The sequence below is a fragment of the Oncorhynchus mykiss genome, chromosome 15, assembly GCF_013265735.2.
Source record: "Oncorhynchus mykiss isolate Arlee chromosome 15, USDA_OmykA_1.1, whole genome shotgun sequence".
Lineage (NCBI taxonomy): Eukaryota > Metazoa > Chordata > Actinopteri > Salmoniformes > Salmonidae > Oncorhynchus > Oncorhynchus mykiss.
In genome coordinates, this window is record NC_048579.1 from 932,501 (window position 1) to 955,987 (window position 23,487).

The 23,487-nt window shown below is 62.1% G+C and overlaps 1 protein-coding gene across 2 annotated transcripts in view; it reads left to right on the forward strand.

Moving 5' to 3' along the window:
• Positions 1–23,487, forward strand: part of zbtb47b (zinc finger and BTB domain containing 47b) — a 143,526-nt gene that overhangs the window by 61,293 nt on the left and 58,746 nt on the right. The window lies entirely within an intron of this gene.

Below are 23,487 nucleotides of genomic sequence, written 5' to 3' on the forward strand. Positions count from 1 at the left end.
GTAGCAGGTAACTGTACCTCACCGTGATTTGATTGAGACCTCGATAGTCAATGCACGAGCGCAGATCTCCCTCTTTCTTATTCACAAAAAATAAACTTGAGGAGGCGGGTGAAGTGGAGGACCGAATGTACCCCTGACGCAGGGATTCAGAGACATATGTTTCCATAGCCGCCATCTCCGCTTGCAACAGGGGACACATGTGACTTCTGGGATGTGCAGCGTCTACCAGGAGATTTATCGCATAATCCCCCATCGATGGGGTGGTAATTGAGTTGCCTTCTTTTTACAGAAGGCGAGAGCCAAATCGGCATATTCTAGGGGAATGTGTACGGTGGAGACCTGGTCTGGACTTTCCACCGTGGTAGCACCAACGGAAACCCCTACACACCTCCACGAGCACTCTCGCAACTACCCCGTGAGAGCCCTCTGTTGCCAGAAAATGGTGGGGTTATGACGAGCCAACCAGGGAAGGCCTAGTACCATGGGAAACACAGCAGAGTAAATAAGGAAGAGACTGATTCTCTCCTCATGACTCCCCTGCATCTCCATGGCCAGTTAGATGGTGGCTTCCCTGATTAGCCCGGACCCTAATGAAATCAAATCAAATCAAATCATGTGTACCGGGAAAGGTCTAACCACAGGAATAATGGGGATCCCGTTCGCCGCTCTTCCTTCGGATGGATGGTCGAAGACTCGATGGGGACAGGGGGGGAATGGGTCAGAGTGGATGAGGACAGGGGGGAATGGGTCAGACTGGATGGAGACAGGGGGTGATAGGTCAGACTGGATGGGGACAGGGGGCGAATGGGTCAGACTGAATGGGGACAGGGGGGAATGGGTCAAGCTGGATGGGGACAGGGGGGGAATGGGTCAGAGTGGATGGGGACAGGGGGGGTGGGTCAGACTAGATGGGGACAGGGGGGAATGGGTAAGACTGGATTGGGACAGGGGGGAATGGGTCAGATTGGATGGGGACAGGGGGGGTGGGTCAGACTGGATGGGGACCGGAGGGGAATGGGTCAGACTGGATGGGGACAGGGGGGAATGGGTCAGACTGGATGGGGACAGGGAGGGGAATGGTCAGACTGGATGGGGATAGGGGGGGATGGGTCAGACTGGATGGGGACAGGGGGGGATGGGTCAGACTGGATTGGGACAGGGGGGAATGGGTCAGACTGGATGGGGACAGGGGGGATAGGTCAGACTGGATGGGGACAGGGGGGGATGGGTCAGACTGGATGGGGACAGGGGGGATGGGTCAGACTGGATGGGGACGGGGGGGATGGGTCAGACTGGATGGGAACAGGGGGGGTTAGGTCTGACTGGATGGGGACAGGGGGGGAATGGGTCAGACTGGATGGGGACAGGGGGGGAATGGGTCAGACAGGATGGGGACAGGGGGGGAATGGGTCAGACTGGATGGGGACAGGGGGGAATGGGTCAGACTGGATGGGGACAGGGGTGGGGAATGGGTCAGACTGGATGGGGACAGGGGTGGGGAATGGGTCAGACTGGATGGGGACGGGGGAATGGGTCAGACTGGATGTGGACAGGGGGGAATGGGTCAGACTGGATGGGGACGGGGGAATGGGTCAGACTGGAGGGGGACAGGGGGGGGTCAGACTGGGTAGGGACAGGGGGAATGGGTCAGACTGGATGGGGACAGGGGGGAATGGGTAAGACTGGATGGGGACAGAGGGGGAATGGGTCAGACTGGATGGGGACGGAGGGGGTGGTGGGTCAGACTGGATTGGGACAGGGGTGAATGGGTCAGACTGGATGGGGATGGGGGGGATGGGTCAGACTGGATGGGGACAGGGGGGGAATGGGTCAGACTGGATGGGGACAGGGGGGGAATGGGTCAGACAGGATGGGGACAGGGGGGGAATGGGTCAGACTGGATGGGGACAGGGGGGAATGGTTCAGACTGGATGGGGACAGCGAGGGGAATGGGTCAGACTGGATGTGGACAGGGGGGAATGGGTCAGACTGGATGGGGACGGGGGGAATGGGTCAGACTGGATAGGGACAGGGGTAGGGAATGGGTCAGACTGGATGAGGACAGGGGGAATGGGTCAGACTGGATGGGGACAGGGGGGGTCAGACTGGGTAGGGACAGGTGGGAATGGGTCAGACTGGATGGGGACAGGGGGGAATGGGTAAGACTGGATGGGGACAGGGGGGAATGGGTCAGACTGGATGGGGACAGGGGGGTGGGTCAGACTGGATGGAGACAGGGGGGGAATGGGTCAAACTGGATGGGGACAGGGAGAGGAATGGGTCAGACTGGATGGGGATAGGGGGGGATGGGTCAGACTGGATGGGGACAGGGGGGGATGGGTCAGACTGGATTGGGACAGGGGGGAATGTGTCAGAGTGGATTGGGACAGGGGAGAATGGGTCAGACTGGATGGGGACAGGGGGGATGGTTCAGACTGGATGGGTCAGGGGGGGATGGGTCAGACTGGATGGGGATAGGGGGGATGGGTCAGACTGGATGGGGACAGGGGTGGGGAATGGGTCAGACTGGATGGGGACGGGGGAATGGGTCAGACTGGATGTGGACAGGGGGGAATGGGTCAGACTGGATGGGGACGGGGGGAATGGGTCAGACTGGATGGGGACAGGGGGGGTCAGACTGGGTAGGGACAGGTGGAAATGGGTCAGACTGGATGGGGACAGGGGGGAATGGGTAAGACTGGATGGGGACAGAGGGGGAATGGGTCAGACTGGATGGGGACGGAAGGGGTGGTGGGTCAGACTGGATTGGGACAGGGGGGAATGGGTCAGACTGGATGGGGACGGGGGGATGGGTCAGACTGGATGGAGACAGGGGGGAAATGGGTAAAACTGGATGGGGACAGGGAGAGGAATGGGTCAGACTGGATGGGGATAGGGGGGGATGGGTCAGACTGGATGGGGACAGGAGGGGATGGGTCAGACTGGATTGGGACAGGGGGGAATGTGTCAGAGTGGATTGGGACAGTGGAGAATGGGTCAGACTGGATGGGGACAGGGGGGATGGTTCAGACTGGATGGGTCAGGGGGGGATGGGTCAGACTGGATGGGGACAGGGGGGATGGGTCAGACTGGATGGGGACAGGGGTGGGGAATGGGTCAGACTGGATGGGGACGGGGGAATGGGTCAGACTGGATGTGGACAGGGGGGAATGGGTCAGACTGGATGGGGACGGGGGGAATGGGTCAGACTGGATGGGGACAGGGGGGGTCAGACTGGGTAGGGACAGGTGGGAATGGGTCAGACTGGATGGGGACAGGGGGGAATGGGTAAGACTGGATGGGGACAGAGGGGGAATGGGTCAGACTGGATGGGGACGGAAGGGGTGGTGGGTCAGACTGGATTGGGACAGGGGGGAATGGGTCAGACTGGATGGGGACGGGGGGGATGGGTCAGACTGGATGGGGACAGGGGGGGTTAGGTCTGACTGGATGGGGACAGGGGGGGAATGGGTCAGACTGGTTGGGGACAGGGGGGGAATGGGTCAGACAGGATGGGGACAGGGGGGAATGGGTCAGACTGGATGGGGACAGGGGGGAATGGTTCAGACTGGATGGGGACAGCGAGGCGAATGGGTCAGACTGGATGTGGACAGGGGGGAATGGATCAGACTGGATGAGGACAGGGGGAATGGGTCAGACTGGATGAGGACAGGGGGAATGGGTCAGACTGGGTAGGGACAGGTGGGAATGGGTCAGACTGGATGGGGACAGGGGGGAATGGGTAAGACTGGATGGGGACAGGGGGGAATGGGTCAGACTGGATGGGGACAGGGGGGTGGGTCAGACTGGATGGAGACAGGGAGGGAATGGGTCAGACTGGATGGAGACAGGGAGGGGAATGGGTCAGACTGGATGGGGATAGGGGGGGATGGGTCAGACTGGATGGGGACAGGGGGGATGGGTCAGACTGGATTGGGACAGGGGGGAATGGGTCAGACTGGATTGGGACACGGGGGAATGGGTCAGACTGGATGGGGACAGGGGGGATGGGTCAGACTGGATGGGTCAGGGGGGGATGGGTCAGACTGGATGGGGACAGGGGGGATGAGTCAGACTGGATGGGGACGGGGGGGATGGGTCAGACTGGATGGGGACAGTGGGGGTTAGGTCTGACTGGATGGGGACAGGGGGGGAATGGGTCAGACTGGATGGGGACAGGGGGGATGGGTCAGACTGGATGGGGACAGGGGGGGATGGGTCAGACTGGATGGGACGGGGGGGATGGGTCAGACTGGATGGGGACAGGGGGGTTAGGTCTGACTGGATGGGAAAGGGGGGGTCAGACTGGGTAGGGACAGGTGGGAATGGGTCAGACTGGATGGGGACAGGGGGGAATGGGTCAGACTGGATGGGGACAGGGGGGGAATGGGTCAGACTGGATGGGGACAGGGGGGAATGGGTCAGACTGGATGGGGACAGGGGGGAATGGGTCAGACTGGATGGGGACAGGGGTGGGGAATGGTTCAGACTGGATTGGGACAGGGGTGGGGAATGGGTCAGTCTGGATGGGGACAGGGGGAATGGGTCAGACTGGATGTGGACAGGGCGGAATGGGTCAGACTGGATGGGGACGGGGGGAATGGGTCAGACTGCATGGGGACAGGGGGAGTCAGACTGGGCAGGGACAGGCGGGAACGGGTCAGACTGGATGGGGACAGGGGGGAATGGGTAAGACTGGATGGGGACAGGAGGGAATGGGTCAGACTGGATGGGGACGGGGGGAATGGGTCAGACTGGATAGGGACAGGGGTGGGGAATGGGTCAGACTGGATGGGGACAGGGGGAATGGGTCAGACTGGATGTGGACAGGGGGGAACGTGTCAGACTGGATGGGGACGGGGGAATAGGTCAGACTGCATGGGGACAGGGGGGGTCAGACTGGGTAGGGACAGGTGGGAATGGGTCAGACTGGATGGGGACAGAGGGGAATGGGTAAGACTGGATGGGGACAGGGGGGAATGGGTCAGACTGGATGGGGAAACGGGGGAATGGGTCAGACTGGATGGGGACAGGGAGGGGGATGGGTCAGACTGGATGGGGACAGCGAGGCGAATGGGTCAGACTGGATGGGGACAGGGGGGAATGGGTCAGACTGGATGGGGATGGGGGGTTAGGTCAGACTGGATGGGGACAGGGGGGAATGGGTCAGACTGAATGGGATGGGGGGGTTAGGTCAGACTGGATGGGGACAGGGGGGAATGGGTCAGACTGGATGGGGACAGGGGGGATGGGTCAGACTGGATGGGGACAGGGGGGATGGGTCAGACTGGATGGGGACAGGGGAGGTTAGGTCTGACTGGATGGGGACAGGGGGGATGGGTCAGACAGGATGGGGACAGGGGGGGAATGGGTCAGACTGGATGGGGATGGGGGGTTAGGTCAGACTGGATGGGGACAGGGGGGATGGGTCAGACTGGATGGGGACAGGGGGAATGGGTCAGACTGGATGGGGACAGGGGGGAATGGGTCAGACAGGATGGGGACAGGGGTGAATGGGTCAGACTGGATGTGGACAGGGGGGAATGGGTCAGACTGGATGGGGACAGGGGTGGGGAATGGGTCAGACTGGATGGGGACAGGGGGGGAATGGGTCAGACTGGATGGGGACAGGGGGGGTTAGGTCTGACTGGATGGGACAGGGGGGGGAATGTGTCAGACTGGATGGGGACAGGGGGGAATGGGTCAGATTGTATGGGGACAGGGGGGGAATGGGTCAGACTGGATGGGGACATTGGGGAATGGGTCAGACTGGATGGGGACAGGGAGGGGAATGGGTCAGACTGGATGGGGAAAGGGGGGAATGGGTCAGACTGGATGAGGACAGGGAGGGGGATGGGTCAGACTGGATGGGGACAGGGGGAATGGGTCAGACTGGATTGGGACGGAAGGGGATGGGTCAGACTGGATGGGGACAGCGAGGGGAATGGGTCAGACTGGATGTGGACAGGGGGGAATGGGTCAGACTGGATGGGGACGGGGGGAATGGGTCAGACTGGATAGGGACAGGGGTGGGGAATGGGTCAGACTGGATGAGGACAGGGGGAATGGGTCAGACTGGATGTGGACAGGGGGGAATGGGTCAGACTGGATGGGGACGGGGGGAATGGGTCAGACTGGATGGGGACAGGGGGGGTCAGACTGGATGGGGACAGGGGGGTCAGACTGGTAGGGACAGGTGGGAATGGGTCAGACTGTATGGGGACAGGGGGGAATGGGTCAGACTGGATGGGGACAGGGGGGTGGGTCAGACTGGATGGAGACAGGGGGGAATGGGTCAGACTGGATGGGGACAGGGGGGAATGGGTCAGACTGGATGGGGACATGGAGGGGAATGGGTCAGACTGGATGGGGATAGGGGGGGTGGGTCAGACTGGATGGGGACAGGGGGGGATGGGTCAGACTGGATTGGGACAGGGGAGAATGGGTCAGACTGGATTGGGACAGGGGGGAATGGGTCAGACTGGATGGGGACAGGGGGGATGGGTCAGACTGGATGGGGACAGGGGGGAAGGGTCAGACTGGATGGGGACAGGGGGGATGGGTCAGACTGGATGGGGACGGGGTGGATGGGTCAGACTGGATGGGGACAGGGGGGGTTAGGTCTGACTGGATGGGGACAGGGGGGGAATGGGTCAGACTGGATGGGGACAGGGGGGATGGGTCAGACTGGATGGGGACAGGGGGGGATGGGTCAGACTGGATGGGACAGGGGGTATGGGTCAGACTGGATGGGGACGGGGGGGATGGGTCAGACTGGATGGGGACAGGGGGGTTAGGTCTGACTGGATGGGGACAGGGGGGATCAGACTGGGTAGGGACAGGTGGGAATGGGTCAGACTGGATGGGGACAGGGGGGAATGGGTCAGACTGGATGGGGACAGGTGGGGAATGGGTCAGACTGGATGGGGACAGGGGGGAATGGGTCAGACTGGATGGGGACAGGGGTGGGGAATGGGTCAGACTGGATGGGGACAGGGGTGGGGAATGGGTCAGTCTGGATGGGGACAGGGGGAATGGGTCAGACTGGATGTGGACAGGGGGGAATGGGTCAGACTGGATGGGGACGGGGGAATGGGTCAGACTGCATGGGGACAGGGGGGGTCAGACTGGATGGGGACAGGGGAGGTCAGACTGGGTAGGGACAGGTGGGAATGGGTCAGACTGGATGGGGACAGGGGGGAATGGGTAAGACTGGATGGGGACGGGGGAATGGGTCAGACTGGATGGGGACAGGGGGGTGGGTCAGACTGGATGGGGACAGGGGGGAATGGGTCAGACTGGATGGGGACAGGGGGGAATGGGTCAGACTGGATGGGGACAGGGAGGGGAATGGGTCAGACTGGATGGGGATAGGGGGGGATGGGTCAGACTGGATGGGGACAGGGGGGGATGGGTCAGACTGGATTGGGACAGGGGTGAATGGGTCAGACTGGATTGGGACAGGGAAAATTGGGGCAGACTGGATGGGGACAGGGGGATGGGTCAGACTGGATGGGGACAGGGGGGATGGGTCAGACTGGATGGGGACAGGGGGATGGGTCAGACTGGATGGGGACAGGGGGGATGGGTCAGACTGGATGGGGACAGGGGGGGATGGGTCATACTGGATGGGGACAGGGGGGAATGGGTCAGACTGGATGGGGACAGGGAGGGGAATGGGTCAGACTGGATGTGGATAGGGGGGGATGGGTCAGACTGGATGGGGACAGGGGGGGATGGGTCAGACTGGATTGGGACAGGGGGGAATGGGTCAGACTGGATTGGGACAGGGAAATGGGTCAGACTGGATGGGGACAGGGGGGATGGGTCAGACTGGATGGGGACAGGGGGGGATGGGTCAGACTGGATGGGGACAGGGGGGATGGGTCAGACTGGATGGGGACAGGGGGGATGGGTCAGACTGGATGGGGACAGGGGGGATGGGTCAGACTGGATGGGGACGGGGGGGATGGGTCAGACTGGATGGGGACAGGGTGGGTTAGGTCTGACTGGATGGGGACAGGGGGGGAATGGGTCAGACTGGATGGGGACAGGGGTTGAATGGGTCAGACTGGATGGGGACAGGGGGGGAATGGGTCAGACTGGATGGGGACAGGGGGGGAATGGGTCAGACTGCATGGGGACAGGGGGGGTCAGACTGGATGGGGACAGGGGAGGTCAGACTGGGTAGGGACAGGTGGGAATGGGTCAGACTGGATGGGGACAGGGGGGAATGGGTAAGACTGGATGGGGACGGGGGAATGGGTCAGACTGGATGGGGACAGGGGGGTGGGTCAGACTGGATGGGGACAGGGGGGAATGGGTCAGACTGGATGGGGACAGGGGGGAATGGGTCAGACTGGATGGGGACAGGGAGGGGAATGGGTCAGACTGGATGGGGATAGGGGGGAATGGGTAAGACTGGATGGGGACGGGGGAATGGGTCAGACTGGATGGGGACAGGGGGGTGGGTCAGACTGGATGGGGACAGGGGGGAATGGGTCAGACTGGATGGGGACAGGGGGGAATGGGTCAGACTGGATGGGGACAGGGAGGGGAATGGGTCAGACTGGATGGGGATAGGGGGGGATGGGTCAGACTGGATGGGGACAGGGGGGGATGGGTCAGACTGGATTGGGACAGGGGTGAATGGGTCAGACTGGATTGGGACAGGGAAAATGGGTCAGACTGGATGGGGACAGGGGGGATAGGTCAGATTGGATGGGGACAGGGGGGATGGGTCAGACTGGATGGGGACAGGGGGGAATGGGTAAGACTGGATGGGGACGGGGGAATGGGTCAGACTGGATGGGGACAGGGGGGTGGGTCAGACTGGATGGGGACAGGGGGGGATGGGTCAGACTGGATTGGGACAGGGGAGAATGGGTCAGACTGGATTGGGACAGGGGGGAATGGGTCAGACTGGATGGGGACAGGGGGGATGGGTCAGACTGGATGGGGACAGGGGGGATGGGTCAGACTGGATGGGGACAGGGGGGATGGGTCAGACTGGATGGGGACGGGGTGGATGGGTCAGACTGGATGGGGACAGGGGGGGTTAGGTCTGACTGGATGGGGACAGGGGGGGAATGGGTCAGACTGGATGGGGACAGGGGGGATGGGTCAGACTGGATGGGGACAGGGGGGGATGGGTCAGACTGGATGGGACAGGGGGTATGGGTCAGACTGGATGGGGACGGGGGGGATGGGTCAGACTGGATGGGGACAGGGGGGTTAGGTCTGACTGGATGGGGACAGGGGGGATCAGACTGGGTAGGGACAGGTGGGAATGGGTCAGACTGGATGGGGACAGGGGGGAATGGGTCAGACTGGATGGGGACAGGTGGGGAATGGGTCAGACTGGATGGGGACAGGGGGGAATGGGTCAGACTGGATGGGGACAGGGGTGGGGAATGGGTCAGACTGGATGGGGACAGGGGTGGGGAATGGGTCAGTCTGGATGGGGACAGGGGGAATGGGTCAGACTGGATGTGGACAGGGGGGAATGGGTCAGACTGGATGGGGACGGGGGAATGGGTCAGACTGCATGGGGACAGGGGGGGTCAGACTGGATGGGGACAGGGGAGGTCAGACTGGGTAGGGACAGGTGGGAATGGGTCAGACTGGATGGGGACAGGGGGGAATGGGTAAGACTGGATGGGGACGGGGGAATGGGTCAGACTGGATGGGGACAGGGGGGTGGGTCAGACTGGATGGGGACAGGGGGGAATGGGTCAGACTGGATGGGGACAGGGGGGAATGGGTCAGACTGGATGGGGACAGGGAGGGGAATGGGTCAGACTGGATGGGGATAGGGGGGGATGGGTCAGACTGGATGGGGACAGGGGGGGATGGGTCAGACTGGATTGGGACAGGGGTGAATGGGTCAGACTGGATTGGGACAGGGAAAATGGGTCAGACTGGATGGGGACAGGGGGGATGGGTCAGATTGGATGGGGACAGGGGGGATGGGTCAGACTGGATGGGGACAGGGGGATGGGTCAGACTGGATGGGGACAGGGGGGATGGGTCAGACTGGATGGGGACAGGGGGGGATGGGTCATACTGGATGGGGACAGGGGGGAATGGGTCAGACTGGATGGGGACAGGGAGGGGAATGGGTCAGACTGGATGTGGATAGGGGGGGATGGGTCAGACTGGATGGGGACAGGGGGGATGGGTCAGACTGGATTGGGACAGGGGGGAATGGGTCAGACTGGATTGGGACAGGGGGGGAATGGGTCAGACTGGATGTGGACAGGGGGGAATGGGTCAGACTGGATGGGGACAGGGGAGGGGAATGGGTCAGACTGGATGGGGACAGGGGTGGGGAATGGGTCAGTCTGGATGGGGACAGGGGGAATGGGTCAGACTGGATGTCGACAGGGGGGAATGGGTCAGACTGGATGGAGACGGGGGAATTGGTCAGACTGCATGGGGACAGGGGGGGTCAGACTGGATGGGGACAGGGGAGGTCAGACTGGGTAGGGACAGGTGGGAATGGGTCAGACTGGATGGGGACAGGGGGGAATGGGTAAGACTGGATGGGGACAGGGGGGAATGGGTCAGACTGGATGGGGACAGGGGGGTGGGTCAGACTGGATGGGGACAAGGGGGAATGGGTCAGACTGGATGGGGACAGGGGGGAATGGGTCAGACTGGATGGGGACAGGGAGGGGAATGTGTCAGACTGGATGGGGATAGGGGGGGATGGGTCAGACTGGATGGGGACAGGGGGGATGGGTCAGACTGGATTGGGACAGGGGTGAATGGGTCAGACTGGATTTGGACAGGGAAAATGGGTCAGACTGGATGGGGACAGGGGTGATGGGTCAGACTGGATGGGGACAGGGGGGGATGGGTCAGACTGGATGGGGACAGGGGGGATGGGTCAGACTGGATGGGGACAGAGGAGATGGGTCAGACTGGATGGGGACAGGGGGGGATGGGTCAGACTGGATGGGGACAGGGGGGAATGGGTCAGACTGGATGGGGACAGGGAGGGGAATGGGTCAGACTGGATGTGGATAGGGGGGGATGGGTCAGACTGGATGGGGACAGGGGGGGATGGGTCAGACTGGATTGGGACAGGGGGAATGGGTCAGACTGGATTGGGACAGGGAAAATGGTTCAGACTGGATGGGGACAGTGGTGATGGGTCAGACTGGATGGGGACAGGGGGGGATGGGTCAGACTGGATGGGGACAGGGGGGATGGGTCAGACTGGATGGGGACAGGGGGGATGGGTCAGACTGGACGGGGACAGGGGGGATGGGTCAGACTGGATGGGGACAGGGGGGATGGGTCAGACTGGATGGGGACGGGGGGGATGGGTCAGACTGGATGGGGACAGGGTGGGTTAGGTCTGACTGGATGGGGACAGGGGGGGAATGGGTCAGACTAGATGGGGACAGGGGGGGAATGGGTCAGACTGGATGGGGACAGGGGTGGGGAATGGGTCAGACTGGATGGGGACAGGGGGAATGGGTCAGACTGGATTGGGACGGAGGGGGATGGGTCAGACAGGATGGGGACGGGGGGAATGGGTCAGACTGCATGGGGACAGGGGGGTCAGACTGGGTAGGGACAGGTGGGAATGGGTCAGACTGGGTGGGGACAGGGGGGAATGGGTAAGACTGGATGGGGACAGGGGGGGAATGGGTCAGACTGGATGGGGACAGGGAGGGGGATGGGTCAGACTGGATGGGGACAGGGGGAATGGGTCAGACTGGATTGGGACGGAGGGGGATGGGTCAGACTGGATGGGGACAGCGAGGGGAATGGGTCAGACTGGATGGGGACAGGGGGTAATGGGTCAGACTGAATGGGGATGGGGGGGTTAGGTCAGACTGGATGGGGACAGGGGGGAATGGGTCAGACTGATTGGGATGGGGGGTTAGGTCAGACTGGATGGGGACAGGTGGGAATGGGTCATACTGGATGGGGACAGGGGGGTTAGGTCTGACTGGATGGGGACAGGGGGGGAATGGTTCAGACTGGATGGGGACAGGGGGGGAATGGGTCAGACAGGATGGGGACAGGGGGGGAATGGGTCAGACTGGATGTGGACAGGGGGGAATGGGTCAGACTGGATGGGGACAGGGGTGGTTAGGTCTGACTGGATTGGGACAGGGGGGGAATGTGTCAGACTGGATGGGGACAGGGGGGGAATGGGTCAGACTGTATGGGGACAGGGGGGGAATGGGTCAGACTGGATGGGGACATTGGGGAATGGGTCAGACTGGATGGGGACAGGGAGGGGAATGGGTCAGACTGGATGGGGAAAGGGGGGAATGGGTCAGACTGGATGGGGACAGGGAGGGGGATGGGTCAGACTGGATGGGGACAGGGGGAATGGGTCAGACTGGATTAGGACGGAGGGGGATGGGTCAGACTGGATGGGGACAGCGAGGGGAATGGGTCAGACTGGATGTGGACAGGGGGAATGGGTCAGACTGGATGGGGACGGGGGGAATGGGTCAGACTGGATAGGGACAGGGTGGGGAATGGGTTAGACTGGATGGGGACAGGGGGAATGGGTCAGACTGGATGTGGACAGGGGGAATGGCCCAGACTGGATGGGGACGGGGGGAATGGGTCAGACTGCATGGGGACAGGAGGGTTCAGACTGGTTTGGGACAGGGGGGGTCAGACTGGGTAGGGACAGGTGGGAATGGGTCAGACTGGATGGGGACAGGGGGGAATGGGTCAGACTGGATGGGGACAGGGAGGGGAATGGGTCAGACTGGATGGGGATAGGGGGGGGGATGGGTCAGACTGGATGGGGACAGGGGGAATGGGTCAGACTGGATTGGGACGGAGGGGAATGGGTCAGACTGGATGGGGACAGGGGGGAATGGGTAAGACTGGATGGGGACAGGGGGGGAATGGGTCAGACTGGATGGGGACAGGGAGGGGGATGGGTCAGACTGGATGGGGACAGGGGGAATGGGTATGACTGGATTGGGACGGAGGGGGATGGGTCAGACTGGATGGGGACAGCGAGGGGAATAGGTCAGACTGGATGGGGACAGGGGGGAATGGGTCAGACTGAATGGGGATGGGGGGGTTAGGTCAGACTGGATGGGGACAGGGGGGAATGGGTCAGACTGATTGGGATGGGGGGTTAGGTCAGACTGGATGGGGACAGGTGGGAATGGGTCATACTGGATGGGGACAGGGGGGGTTAGGTCTGACTGGATGGGGACAGGGGGGGAATGGTTCAGACTGGATGGGGACAGGGGGGGAATGGGTCAGACAGGATGGGGACAGGGGGGGAATGGGTCAGACTGGATGTGGACAGGGGGGAATGGGTCAGACTGGATGGGGACAGGGGTGGTTAGGTCTGACTGGATTGGGACAGGGGGGGAATGTGTCAGACTGGATGGGGACAGGGGGGGAATGGGTCAGACTGTATGGGGACAGGGGGGAATGGGTCAGACTGGATGGGGACATTGGGGAATGGGTCAGACTGGATGGGGACAGGGAGGGGAATGGGTCAGACTGGATGGGGAAAGGGGGGAATGGGTCAGACTGGATGGGGACAGGGAGGGGGATGGGTCAGACTGGATGGGGACAGGGGGAATGGGTCAGACTGGATTGGGACGGAGGGGGATGGGTCAGACTGGATGGGGACAGCGAGGGGAATGGGTCAGACTGGATGTGGACAGGGGGAATGGGTCAGACTGGATGGGGACGGGGGGAATGGGTCAGACTGGATAGGGACAGGGGTGGGGAATGGGTTAGACTGGATGGGGACAGGGGGAATGGGTCAGACTGGATGTGGACAGGGGGGAATGGCCCAGACTGGATGGGGACGGGGGGAATGGGTCAGACTGCATGGGGACAGGAGGGTTCAGACTGGTTTGGGACAGGGGGGGTCAGACTGGGTAGGGACAGGTGGGAATGGGTCAGACTGGATGGGGACAGGGGGGAATGGGTCAGACTGGATGGGGACAGGGAGGGGAATGGGTCAGACTGGATGGGGATAGGGGGGGATGGGTCAGACTGGATGGGGACAGGGGGGATGGGTCTGACTGGATGGGGACAGGGGGGGAAGGGGTCAGACTGGATGGGGACAGGGGGGGATGGGTCAGACTGGATTGGGACAGGGGTTAATGGGTCAGACTGGATTGGGACAGGGGGGAATGGGTCAGACTGGATGGGGACAGGGGGGATGGGTCAGACTGGATGGTGACAGGGGGGATGGGTCAGACTGGATGGGGACAGGGGTATGGGTCAGACTGGATGGGGACGGGGGGGATGGGTCAGACTGGATGGAGACGGGGGGGTTAGGTCTGACTGGATGGGGACAGGGGGGGAAGGGGTCAGACTGGATGGGGACAGGGGGGATGGGTCAGACTGGATGGGGACAGGGGGGGATGGTTCAGACTGGATGGGGACAGAGGGTATGGGTCAGACTGGATGGGGACGGGGGGGATGGGTCAGACTGGATGGGGACAGGGGGGGTTAGGTCTGACTGGATGAGGACAGGGGGGGTCAGACTGGGTAGGGACAGGTGGGAATGGGTCAGACTGGATGGGGACAGGGGGAATGGGTCAGACTGGATGGGGACAGGGGGGAATGGGTCAGACTGGATGGGGACAGGGGGGGAATGGGTCAGACTGGATGGGGACAGGGGGGAATGGGTCAGACTGGATGGGGACAGGGGTGGGGAATGGGTCAGACTGGATGGGGATAGGGGGGGATGGGTCAGACTGGATGGGGACAGGGGGGATGGGTCTGACTGGATGGGGACAGGGGGGGAAGGGGTCAGACTGGATGGGGACAGGGGGGGATGGGTCAGACTGGATTGGGACAGGGGTTAATGGGTCAGACTGGATTGGGACAGGGGGGAATGGGTCAGACTGGATGGGGACAGGGGGGATGGGTCAGACTGGATGGTGACAGGGGGGATGGGTCAGACTGGATGGGGACAGGGGTATGGGTCAGACTGGATGGGGACGGGGGGGATGGGTCAGACTGGATGGAGACGGGGGGGTTAGGTCTGACTGGATGGGGACAGGGGGGGAAGGGGTCAGACTGGATGGGGACAGGGGGGATGGGTCAGACTGGATGGGGACAGGGGGGGATGGTTCAGACTGGATGGGGACAGAGGGTATGGGTCAGACTGGATGGGGACGGGGGGGATGGGTCAGACTGGATGGGGACAGGGGGGGTTAGGTCTGACTGGATGAGGACAGGGGGGGTCAGACTGGGTAGGGACAGGTGGGAATGGGTCAGACTGGATGGGGACAGGGGGAATGGGTCAGACTGGATGGGGACAGGGGGGAATGGGTCAGACTGGATGGGGACAGGGGGGGAATGGGTCAGACTGGATGGGGACAGGGGGGAATGGGTCAGACTGGATGGGGACAGGGGTGGGGAATGGGTCAGACTGGATGGGGACAGGGGTGGGGAATGGGTCAGACTGGATGGGGACAGGGGGAATGGGTCAGACTGGATGTGGACAGGGGGGAATGGGTCAGACTGGATGGGGACATTGGGGAATGGGTCAGACTGGATGGGGACAGGGAGGGGAATGGGTCAGACTGGATGGGGACAGGGAGGGGGATGGGTCAGACTGGATGGGGACAGGGGGAATGGGTCAGACTGGATTGGGACGGAGGGGGATGGGTCAGACTGGATGGGGACAGCGAGGGGAATGGGTCAGACTGGATGTGGACAGGGGGAATGGGTCAGACTGGATGGGGACGGGGGGAATGGGTCAGACTGGATAGGGACAGGGGTGGGGAATGGGTTAGACTGGATGGGGACAGGGGGAATGGGTCAGACTGGATGTGGACAGGGGGGAATGGCCCAGACTGGATGGGGACGGGGGGAATGGGTCAGACTGCATGGGGACAGGAGGGTTCAGACTGGTTTGGGACTGGGGGGGTCAGACTGGGTAGGGACAGGTGGGAATGGGTCAGACTGGATGGGGACAGGGGGGAATGGGTCAGACTGGATGGGGACAGGGAGGGGAATGGGTCAGACTGGATGGGGATAGGTGGGGGGGATGAGTCAGACTGGATGGGGACAGGGGGAATGGGTCAGACTGGATTGGGACGGAGGGGAATGGGTCAGACTGGATGGGGACAGGTGGGGGGGATGAGTCAGACTGGATGGGGACAGGGGGAATGGGTCAGACTGGATTGGGACGGAGGGGAATGGGTCAGACTGGATGGGGACAGGGGGGAATGGGTAAGACTGGATGGGGACAGGGGGGGAATGGGTCAGACTGGATGGGGACAGGGAGGGGGATGGGTCAGACTGGATGGGGACAGGGGGAATGGGTCAGACTGGATTGGGACGGAGGGGGATGGGTCAGACTGGATGGGGACAGCGAGGGGAATGGATCAGACTGGATGGGGACAGCGGGGAATGGGTCAGACTGAATGGGGATGGGGGGGTTAGGTCAGACTGGATGGGGACAGGGGGGAATGGGTCAGACTGATTGGGATGGGGGGTTAGGTCAGACTGGATGGGGACAGGTGGGAATGGGTCATACTGGATGGGGACAGGGGGGGTTAGGTCTGACTGGATGGGGACAGGGGGGGAATGGTTCAGACTGGATGGGGACAGGGGGGGAATGGGTCAGACAGGATGGGGACAGGGGGGGAATGGGTCAGACTGGATGTGGACAGGGGGGAATGGGTCAGACTTGATGGGGACAGGGGTGGTTAGGTCTTACTGGATTGGGACAGGGGGGGAATGTGTCAGACTGGATGGGGACAGGGGGGAATGGGTCAGACTGTATGGGGACAGGGGGGGAATGGGTCAGACTGGATGGGGACACTGGGGAATGGGTCAGACTGGATGGGGACAGGGAGGGGAATGGGTCAGACTGGATGGGGACAGGGAGGGGGATGGGTCAGACTGGATGGGGACAGGGGGAATGGGTCAGACTGGATTGGGACGGAGGGGGATGGGTCAGACTGGATGGGGACAGGGGGAATGGGTCAGACTGGATTGGGACGGAGGGGGATGGGTCAGACTGGATGGGGACAGCGAGGGGAATGGGTCAGACTGGATAGGGACAGGGGTGGGGAATGGGTTAGACTGGATGGGGACGGGGGGAATGGGTCAGACTGCATGGGGACAGGAGGGTTCAGACTGGTTTGGGACAGGGGGGGTCAGACTGGGTAGGGACAGGTGGGAATGGGTCAGACTGGATGGGGACAGGGGGGAATGGGTCAGACTGGATGGGGACAGGGAGGGGAATGGGTCAGACTGGATGGGGATAGGGGGGGATGGGTCAGACTGGATGGGGACAGGGGGGGATGGGTCTGACTGGATGGGGACAGGGGGGGAAGGGGTCAGACTGGATGGGGACAGGGGGGGATGGGTCAGACTGGATTGGGACAGGGGTTAATGGGTCAGACTGGATTGGGACAGGGGGGAATGGGTCAGACTGGATGGGGACAGGGGGGATGGGTCAGACTGGATGGTGACAGGGGGGATGGGTCAGACTGGATGGGGACAGGGGTATGGGTCAGAATGGATGGGGACGGGGGGGATGGGTCAGACTGGATGGAGACAGGGGGGGTTAGGTCTGACTGGATGGGGACAGGGGGGGAAGGGGTCAGACTGGATGGGGACAGGGGGGATGGGTCAGACTGGATGGGGACAGGGGGGGATGGTTCAGACTGGATGGGGACGGGGGGGATGGGTCAGACTGGATGGGGACAGGGGGGGTTAGGTCTGACTGGATGAGGACAGGGGGAGTCAGACTGGGTAGGGACAGGTGGGAATGGGTCAGACTGGATGGGGACAGGGGGAATGGGTCAGACTGGATGGGGACAGGGGGGAATGGGTCAGACTGGATGGGGACAGGGGTGGGGAATGGGTCAGACTGGATGGGGACAGGGGTGGGGAATGGGTCAGACTGGATGGGGACAGGGGGAATGGGTCAGACTGGATGTGGACAGGGGGGAATGGGTCAGACTGGATGGGGACGGGGGGATTGGGTCAGACTGGATTGGGACAGGGGGGAATGGGTCAGACTGGATTGGGACAGGGGGGAATGTGTCAGACTGGATGGGGACAGGGGGGATGGGTCAGACTAGATGGTGACAGGGGGATGGGTCAGACTGGATGGGGACAGGGGGGATGGGTCAGACTGGATGGGGACGGGGGGGATGGGTCAGACTGGATGGGGACAGGGGGGGTTAGGTCTGACTGGATGGGGACAGGGGGGGAATGGCTCAGACTGGATGGGGACAGGGGGGATGGGTCAGACTGGATGGGGACAGGGGGGGATGGGTCAGACTGGATGGGGACAGGGGGTATGGGTCAGACTGGATGGGGACGGGGGGGATGGGTCAGACTGGATGGGGACAGGGGGGGTTAGGTCTGACTGGATGAGGACAGGGGGGGTCAGACTGGGTAGGGACAGGTGGGAATGGGTCAGACTGGATGGGGACAGGGGGGAATGGGTCAGACTGGATGGGGACAGGGGGGAATGGGTCAGACTGGATGGGGACAGGGGGGGAATGGGTCAGACTGGATGGGGACAGGGGGGAATGGGTCAGACTGGATGGGGACAGGGGGGAATGGGTCAGACTGGATGGGGACAGGGGTGGGGAATGGGTCAGACTGGATGGGGACAGGGGTGGGGAATGGGTCAGACTGGATGGGGACAGGGGGAATGGGTCAGACTGCATGGAGACAGGGGCTGTCAGACTGGGTAGGGACAGGTGGGAATGGGTCAGACTGGATGGGGACAGGGGGAATGGGTAAGACTGGATGGGGACAGGGGTGGGGAATGGGTCAGACTGGATGGGGACAGGGGGAATGGGTCAGACTGGATGTGGACAGGGGGGAATGGGTCAGACTGGATGGGGACGGGGGGAATGGGTCAGACTGGATTGGGACAGGGGAAAATGGGTCAGACTGGATTGGGACAGGGGGGAATGGGTCAGACTGGATGGGGACAGGGGGGATGGGTCAGACTAGATGAGGACAGGGGGGAATGGGTCAGACTGCATGGGGACAGGGGGGGTCAGACTGGGTAGGGACAGGTGGGAATGGGTCAGACTGGATGGGGACAGGGGGGAATGGGTAAGACTGGATGGGGACAGGGGGGAATGGGTCAGACTGGATGGGGACAGGGGTGGAATTGGTCAGACTGGATGGGGACAGGGGGGGAATGGGTCAGACTGGATGGGGACAGGGGTGGAATGGGTCAGACTGGATGGGGACAGGGGGCAATGGGTCAGACTGGATGGGGACAGGGGGGGTGGTGGGTCAGACTGGATGGGGACAGGGGGGGAATGGGTCAGACTGGATGGGGACAGGGCGGTGGGTCAGACTGGATGGGGACAGGGGGGGAATGGGTCAGACTGGATGGGGACAGAGGGGGAATGGGTCAGACTGGATGGGGACAGGGGTGGGGAATGGGTCAGACTGGATGGGGACAGGGGGGGAAGGGTCAGACTGGATGGGGAAAGGTGGGGGAATGGGTCAGACTGGATGGGGACAGGAGTGGGGAATGGGTCAGACTGGATAGGGACAGGGGTGGGGAATGGGTCAGACTGGATGGAGACAGGGGGAAATGGGTCAGACTGGATGTGGACAGGGGGGAATGGGTCAGACTGGATGGGGACGGGGGGGAATGGGTCAGACTGGTTAGGGACGGGGGGGTCAGACTTGGTAGGGACAGGGGGGAATGGGTCAGACTGGATGGGGACAAGGGGGAATGGGTAAGACTGGATGGGGACAGGGGGGGAATGGGTCAGACTGAATGGGAACGGGGGGGTGGTGGGTCATACTGGATGTGGACAGGGGGGAATGGGTCAGACTGGATGGGGACAGGAGGGGAATGGGTCAGACTGGATGGGGACAGGGGGGAATGGGTCAGACTGGATAGGGACAGGGAGGGGAATGGTCAGACTGGATGGGGACAGGGGGGAAATGGGTCAGACTGGATGGGGACAGGGAGGGGGATGGGTCAGACTGGATGGGGATAGGGGGGAATGGGTCAGACTGCATGGGGTCAGGGGGGGTTAGGTCTGACTGGATGGGGACAGGGGGGGAATGGGTCAGACTGGATGGTGAAAGGGGGGGAATGGGTCAGACTGGATGGGGACAGGGGGTTTAGGTCTGACTGGATGGGGACAGGGGGGGAATGGGTCAGACTGGATGTGGACAGGGGGTGATTGGGTCAGACTGGATGGGGACAGGGGGGGAATGGGTCAGACTGGATGGGGACAGGGGGGGAATGGGTCAGACTGGATGGGGACAGGGGGGGAATGGGTCAGACTGGATGGGGACAGGGGGTGATTGGGTCAGACTGGATGGGGACAGGGGGGGAATGGGTCAGACTGGATGGGGAAAGGGGGGGAATGGGTCAGACTGGATGGGGACAGGGGTGGAATGGGTCAGTCTGGATGGGGACAGGGGGGGAATGGGTCAGACTGGATGGGGACAGGAGGGGTTAGGTCTGACTGGATGGGGACAGGGGGGAATGGGTCAGACTGGATGGGGACAGGGGTTGATTGGGTCAGACTGGATGGGGACAGGGGGGGAATGGGTCAGACTGGATGGGGACAGGGGGGGAATGGGTCAGACTGGATGGGGACAGGGGTGGAATGGGTCAGACTGGATGGGGACAGGGGGGGAATGGGTCAGACTGGATGGGGACAGGGGCGGTGGTGGGTCAGACTGGATGGGGACAGGGGGGGAATGGGTCACACTGGATGGGGACAGGGGGGGAAATGGGTCAGACTGGATGGGGACGGGGGGAATGGGTCAGACTGGATGGGGAAAGGGGTGGAATGGGTCAGGCTGGATGGGGACAGGGTGGGAATGGGTCAGACTGGATGTGGACGGGGGGATGAGTCAGACTGGATGGGGACGGGGGTGTCAGAGTGGATGGTGACAGGGGAGAATCCGTCAGGCTTGATGGGGACAGGGGGGAATGGGTCAGACTGGATGGCTACAGGGGGGAATGGGTCAGACTGGATGGGGACACGGAGGGGAATGGGTCAGACTGGATGGGTACAGGGGGGAATGGGTCAGACTGGATGGGGACAGGGGGGAATGGGTCAGACTGGATGGGGACAGGGGGGAATGAGTCAGACTGGATGGGTACAGGGGGGAATGGGTCAGACTGGATGGGGACACGGAGGGGAATGGGTCAGACTGGATGGGGACAGGGGGGAATGGGTCAGACTGGATAGGGACAGGGGGGATGGGTCAGACTGGATGGGGACAGGGGGGAATGGGTCAGACTGGATGGGGACAGGGGGGAATGGGTCAGACTGGATGGGGACAGGGAGGGAATGGGTCAGACTGGATGGGGACAGGGGGGGGAAATGGGTCAGACTGGATGGGGACAGGGGGGAATGGGTCAGACTGGATGGGGAAAGGGGTGGAATGGGTCAGGCTGGATGGGGACAGGGGGGATGGGTCAGACTGAATGGGGACTGGGGTGTCAGAGTGGATGGGGACAGGGGGGAATCAGTCAGGCTTGATGGAGACAGGGGGGAATGGGTCAGACTGGATGGGGACTTGGGGGAATGCGTCAGACTGGATGGGGACAGGGAGGGGAATGGGTCAGACTGGATGGGAACGGGGGGGTGGTGGGTCAGACTGGATGGGGACAGGGGGGAATGGGTCAGACTGGATGGGGACAGGAGGGGAATGGGTCAGACTGGATGCGGACAGGGGGGAATGGGTCAGACTGGATGGGGACAGGGCGGTGGGTCAGACTGGATGGGGACAGGGGGGGAATGGGTCAGACTGGATGGGGACAGGGGGGGAATGGGTCAGACTGGATGGGTAAAAGGGGGAATGGGTAAGACTGGATGGGGACAGGGGGGGAATGGGTCAGACTGAATGGGAACGGGGGGGTGGTGGGTCATACTGGATGGGGACAGGGGGGAATGGGTCAGACTGGATGGGGACAGGAGGGGAATGGGTCAGACTGGATGGTGACAGGGGGGAATGGGTCAGACTGGATAGGGACAGGGAGGGGAATGGTCAGACTGGATGGGGACAGGGGGGAAATGGGTCAGACTGGATGGGGACAGGGAGGGGGATGGGTCAGACTGGATGGGGATAGGGGGGAATGGGTCATACTGCATGGGGTCAGGGGGGGTTAGGTCTGACTGGATGGGGACAGGGGGGGAATGGGTCAGACTGGATGGAGAAAGGGGGGGAATGGGTCAGACTGGATGGGGACAGGGGGGGTTAGGTCTGACTGGATGGGGACAGGGGAGGAATGGGTCAGACTGGATGGGGACAGGGGGTGAATGGGTCAGACTGGATGGGGACAGGGGGGGAATGGGTCAGACTGGATGGGGACAGGGGGGGAATGGGTCAGACTGGATGGGGACAGGGGGGGAATGTGTCAGACTGGATGGAGAAAGGGGGGGAATGGGTCAGACTGGATGGGGACAGGGGGGGTTAGGTCTGACTGGATGGGGACAGGGGGGGAATGGGTCAGACTGGATGGGGACAGGGGGTGATTGGGTCAGACTGGATGGGGACAGGGGGGAATGGGTCAGACTGGATGGGGAAAGGGGGGGAATGGGTCAGACTGGATGGGGACAGGGGTGGAATGGGTCAGACTGGATGGGGACAGGGGGGGAATGGGTCAGACTGGATGGGGACAGGAGGGGTTAGGTCTGACTGGATGGGGACAGGGGGGAATGGGTCAGACTGGATGGGGACAGGGGTTGATTGGGTCAGACTGGATGGGGACAGGGGGGGAATGGGTCAGACAGGATGGGGACAAGGGGGAATGGGTAAGACTGGATGGGGACAGGGGGGGAATGGGTCAGACTGAATGGGAACGGGGGGGTGGTGGGTCATACTGGATGGGGACAGGGGGGAATGGGTCAGACTGGATGGGGACAGGAGGGGAATGGGTCAGACTGGATGGTGACAGGGGGGAATGGGTCAGACTGGATAGGGACAGGGAGGGGAATGGTCAGACTGGATGGGGACAGGGGGGAAATGGGTCAGACTGGATGGGGACAGGGAGGGGGATGGGTCAGACTGGATGGGGATAGGGGGGAATGGGTCATACTGCATGGGGTCAGGGGGGGTTAGGTCTGACTGGATGGGGACAGGGGGGGAATGGGTCAGACTGGATGGAGAAAGGGGGGGAATGGGTCAGACTGGATGGGGACAGGGGGGGTTAGGTCTGACTGGATGGGGACAGGGGAGGAATGGGTCAGACTGGATGGGGACAGGGGGTGAATGGGTCAGACTGGATGGGGACAGGGGGGGAATGGGTCAGACTGGATGGGGACAGGGGGGGAATGGGTCAGACTGGATGGGGACAGGGGGGAATGGGTCAGACTGGATGGAGAAAGGGGGGGAATGGGTCAGACTGGATGGGGACAGGGGGGGTTAGGTCTGACTGGATGGGGACAGGGGGGGAATGGGTCAGACTGGATGGGGACAGGGGGTGATTGGGTCAGACTGGATGGGGACAGGGGGGAATGGGTCAGACTGGATGGGGAAAGGGGGGGAATG